This window comes from Cryptomeria japonica, chromosome 8 (genome assembly GCF_030272615.1).
Source record: "Cryptomeria japonica chromosome 8, Sugi_1.0, whole genome shotgun sequence".
Classification (NCBI taxonomy): Eukaryota; Viridiplantae; Streptophyta; class Pinopsida; order Cupressales; family Cupressaceae; genus Cryptomeria; species Cryptomeria japonica.
In genome coordinates, this window is record NC_081412.1 from 655,057,855 (window position 1) to 655,063,854 (window position 6,000).

Consider the following 6,000-nt stretch of genomic DNA (forward strand, 5'->3'; position numbering starts at 1 on the left):
CACACACACACACACACACACATATATAGAAAAGGTGATGCAAATGATCCTTTGACCCTGCAATTCAACAAACATGTCCTCTGCAATACAGAGCAAAAAGACAGAATAAAACATAGACAAAAGAAACTATGGAAATATTATGCTCTGTTTCCATTATTCTCAGCTGGTCATTAGATCAGAAAAAGAAAATCTAACCCTAGTGGTCTCTAACCCTAACGCGGTGGTATGCGTCTATTCTAACTCCAAAACAAGCAAATATTCAACATAGGCTGAAGCTATTCTGGCTACATATAGAGGCAAACAAGAAACACAAACAATGCAAACCCTGATGATTTTAAACAAAATCCAAACCGAAACAGGAAAAATATGAGTTATAGAGGCGGATTTCAACATACCCCAAGCCACAACATGAAATAGAAAACTGCAGTCCCAGAAATCCGCCCTCAACCATTGTGAAATCGGACACCCTTCAACAATGAGCCTTCAACAATCAACTTGTTATGTGCTTCAACCGTTGTGCAATCGAACGCCCTTCAACAATGAGCCAGAATAGACGCAACCTGCTTCAACAAGGAGCCCTTCAGCTATAATGTTTTCGTTCATGCATTAGTCTTCCTTTTTCCACGTTAGGCAGATACAAAAGGCGTCATATTTGCTATCGTCAAACAAACAGCAGATCAACTCCTAAATAAGAGCAGGTCAAGAACAGTCAAGGAATGGTTGCATCAACTAGTCAACAACCTAATTTTGAGGAGTTTGTTTGCATCAAAAGGCAAATTATAATGATTTTAAACACAAAATGCAAAACATAACATATAAACGAGGTCAAGACCACATAAAAGAAGCTCAATTTGAAATAGAACATTTTACATGACTTTCTCTTTCATGTAGTTGTTAGGTGCCTGGCACATGTATTTGTATATATATTTATTCTCGGACATGTATGTCGATGCATGTCGTTGGTACGATAGGTCCATTTAAGAGCCATAATAGACGCGTCCCATGTATGTTGATGCATGTCATTGGTACAATTGCATTTTGAAGCCAGAATAAGCATGTCTGACACAAGTTGGATGCACCTAATCTCACTCGAAAACTAAAGAATAAACATATATGGAAATATATGTGGGAGGCACCTAATAGCTATGTGTATTCTGGCTCAACAACGAACCTATCGTACCAACAACATGCATCAACATATATTTTTGAGACATGCATACCATGACAACTTGTCGTGGCACTCGGACCCATGGTATGTGATGTGGAGTTGCTATCGAGTTGTAGGTTTCACTCCTCGGGGTCCACGCGAAGAAATTATGTGGACATGCTAGAGGACGGTCACGACATGCTTCGTGGTTACCGGCGGTTTGTTGTGCATAACATGCACATTAAAATCTTGTGAATGAAGGAACCACATTCATACGACATCCCGATAGGAAGAGGAGGCCGCGGGATCCAAAACTTGGTACTTTTGTCAAAGAAAAGACTAACACAAAACTCAAGTTAGTCTCGCAGCGGGACGCCTCTATTGTGGCTACAAAAAACAGTATGGGGTGACTAACACCCCATGTTTGTGGTAGGTTTTTAATCATAGGTTTTGCATTTGATGGATGCTTTTATCTAACACGATGATGTCATTCTGTATGATTTATCTATTTTGGATCCAGAATAGACACAACCTCTCGAACCATTGATCATGTACGGTCTGTGATTTGATGTATCTAACAGCGGTAAAGCCAAAGGCTAACATGCGATGCAATTTACAATAACAAGGCTTGGTGGGTAGGTAAAGCCACTTGGTGTTGGAGTTGGAGTTAGTCAATAACAAGGCTCGAGAATAGACAAATCCTACTACGTGTTAGTGACATGTTATTCAATCGCAGTCGTTGAATGTAAAATATATTATGTAAAACGTGTGACTAAGTTGTGTGTTAGTCGCACCATAGTGTTGATTTTGAGATGGAATAGAGGCATCTATCCTTGAGCGCATAACAACAGTACCAAAATAGGTGGTTGATATACACAACTCTGGCACAACTCTGGCACTATGGAAAATTGACACATATAATTTAGGTGATTTAAATTACTTAGTGGTAGTTCATATTGAATGTTAAATTGCATTTTCATATATGAACATGTAGGTTCCTTTTATGTCTTTTGAAATGCATTTACTTCCCAATGTAGACTACCACTAACATTAGTTATCCATACAAGTTGTTGATTTTCAGGGACTATTGAGCAGTCCCCCTGCAAAAGTCCAGATGTTCCCAGGTTGTTTCTCTCTCTCCCTTCTTTAATAATACTTGCACTGTAATGTCCCTATTAATAATCTTTGGGCTTGTGCAAGTTTTTGAAACGGGCTTGTTATATATATAGTTTGTTGTATATAATTTTTTTATGCGATAGAAATGTATGTATAAATTTCAATTCTTGATCATGTAATATTAATGTCTTTACTGTTACTGAATTTGATAATGATGAAAATGAATAATGCAATTGGCTAGTGCCTTATATCATATGCTATAGATGTACCATATTAGACAATAAGATATTATTTTCCCACCCGAATGCAATATGATTGTTATTTATGTATCTTCGAGTCATGAAACCAGCATTGAATATATGAACTTAGAATCCTTATTCTTGCCAACTATGTGTTATAAATTTGTATAAGAGTGTTTATGTTCATCCCAGTGTATTTGTATATGTGTCGACTTGAATTTCATCATCAGAATATTACCTGCAACATGTTAGTTTCACAAAATGCAAAGGAAATGCTACATGAAATCCAAACTCAACCAATGAAACTACATGAAATTGATATAAAATAAAAAACACTATTATTACCTTCATGATTTATGTCTCATTGTGTCCTAACTCCACTATTCCTGGTTACAGATGGTGTGCTCTCAGACAAGCACTGATAGCTTCCAAGATGGCATATGAAGAATGGGCTGATAACTGATAGTTAACTGATACTATGATATGCAATGGTAAATGATTATGCTAAATGATTATGCTATTTGCTTCAAGATTAAAAATCACGGAAGAATAAGTTTTCACAAATGATTGGCTTTGAAAACTCACTTGAAGACTAACTCTCTCTCAACTCAAACTCCTGATTTTATAGACCTTGAGAGGATAAGATGATGTGGCCTAGATCAACAGTCATGATCAAATCTGCAGATTTGGATGGTTGTGAGCAAAGGTGAAGGTTGAGAGAAAAGGGGGAAGGAGAAGACAAGTGTCACTCATCTCACCTTGACTGGGTTGTTGATTGAGGGAATCTAGGGATGGTTATGAAATATGTGTACGTACACAATATTCCATTAAGTTTGGAAGGTTGAAGATAAATGATGAATTAATATTTAAGAAATATTAATTTCCTTAGCCACATGTTTGATGAGTTGGCAAAGGGAAGATGAAGTGGAGATGGAGGGATGAGTTGGAAAAGAGATTAAATAATTAAGAATTATTTAATATTTGAGACTATAGGATAGGATAATAAATATTAAATATTAGATATTTAATTTATTAGAGGAGATAATTAAATATTAGACATTTCATTAACTTGGTTAGAGGAATAATTAAATATTAGATATTTAATTAACTTCGTTAGAGGAATAATTAAATATTAGATATTTAATTATTTAGAGGAATAGGATAGATGAATTAATCAATAAAATATTTCAATTAAATTAATTAATAGAAAGACACGAAAACAATTAAATAAATTAATCTTTTCAAATTAACTATTTAATAGAAGAATAATTATTAAATAAATATAAAATATTTATTTAATTGCTCATAGCCATTTTTATGTGTATACATTTTGCCTCTCTTTGAAATGATGTCAAGACAACATTGTTTCAAAGATTAAATCAAGTCTCAATAGTGTGCCTGATGGAGATGAAAATCCTGATTGTGTGCCCCAGATATTGATTTGATGATGATGCCCCCTCGAGAGATCGTTTGTGCATTAAAGGAATGAATGATCTCTTGATAGAAGAAGAATGCTATATGAAAGATAGATGAGTGAATACATTGCAGATTGATCAGATGAATTAGATTGATAATATTGATTGGATTGAGATCAAGTCTAGTTTCAGGAAGGACACATCCCGTATAAGACAAAAGATGATCAAAATGTCTAGTTTCAGGAAAGATACATCCTGTATAAGACATGATAGATGATCAAAACGTCTAGTTTCAAGAAAGATACATCCTGTATAAGACATGATATATGATCAAAACGTATGGTTTCAGGAAAGATACATCCTGTATAAGACATGATAGATGCTCAAAATGTCTGGTTTCAGGAAAGATACATCCTATATAAGACATGATAGATGATCAAAACGTCTAGTTTCAGGAAAGATACATCCTGTATAAGACATGATAGATGATAGTTGAATGAATGATGAAGATATTAAAGTGAAGAATGATTCCATTGGATGATGATGCTGGTGCAGATGTTGCAGATGATCCAGTTGTTAGACCCACATGCTCGAGAGGCAGTCATGATTCTTGACTTGATTTGTATTGATGAGGCACTTGTATTATTGATCTGATATCATTGTATACTTGGACTTTTATTGTTTTTATGATGATCTATATGTAGACATGGATTCTATATGATGATGATCTTTATTATGTTACTCTATTTGATGATGATGCTTTATATGATGATGTAGTGATAAATGCTTTTGTTGATTTTTGATTTTTGATGATCTTGGATGCAAATGAAAATGATTACTAACTTAAATGATATGTAAATGATGCAAATGCAATGATCTATATGGAAATGCAAATGAATGATTGCTTTAATGCTTATGATGATGTAAATACAAATGATCTACATGAAATATTTTTTATTTTTATATGTAATGTTTATAATGATTATGAATCTAAAGTGCAAAGATGCAACTAAATGATCTTTAATGAAATGATAATGCAAATAATAATGATAATACACTACATGATTAATAAAATGCACTTAATAGAATGCAAACTAATGCAATGATAAAATGCAACTAAATGAAATGGATGATGATTAAAATGATTCTAAAATTTAATGCACCTACAATGATCAAATGCAAATTGTTTTTGTTTGTCCAAGTATACTCAATCTTTATTCATGACCGTTGATTTGTTAATGAAATGAAATACTTATAATGTAACTAACAATGAATGCTTATAATGCAGACGAATAATGAGCTAATGAAATGATCTAACTAAAAATGATACTGCCATTCTTCATATGTGATCTTTGTAGTAGTGCTTTGATTTCATCATTGAGCTTTAAAAAGTTGTTAGAAAATACAAGCAGTTTGACATAAAGATTCAAGATGACAAGAGTATTTCTTACATGGATTTTGATATAGCAAGTTAATACAAGCAACTTGATATAATCAGTCAAGCTGACCTAAGTATTGCTTACATGGATTTTGATATGGCAAGTTAGTACAAGCAACTTGATATAATGGATCAAGCTGACCTGAGTATTGCTTGCAGAACAGAGAAGGATTATCCCCTTTCATGCATGACTTGGAACGTCCTCCTTGATCTTTTTCTGATCATATCCAAAGACAAGCACATACCGTAGTAAGAGATAAACCACAGACAACAATTAAAGAAAATAATCATGCCCCATCATAGCTTCTCTAGTCATGGACATCCTTGAGTTGCATAGAGTACATGATTAACAATAAAATGAAGATATAAACACTGAATCTTGCATGTCATTCACATGTTCTTATGGTTATTAACTAATATAATCATCTTTGATGAATGATCTTTAATAATCCTTTATTACTTGTTAATTCATTGGTTTTTGAGTTGCATGATTCAGTTGTTGATGAAATGCCTTGATTTTCATTACTTTGTTTGCTCGTTATCTGTTTCAAAATCCTAGGTGTTTTTAGTTTTTCTAAGTTTTTTGAATGTTTTGGGATTTTCAAAGATTCAAAAGATCACCTTAGCAAAAAGAAATTAGGATTT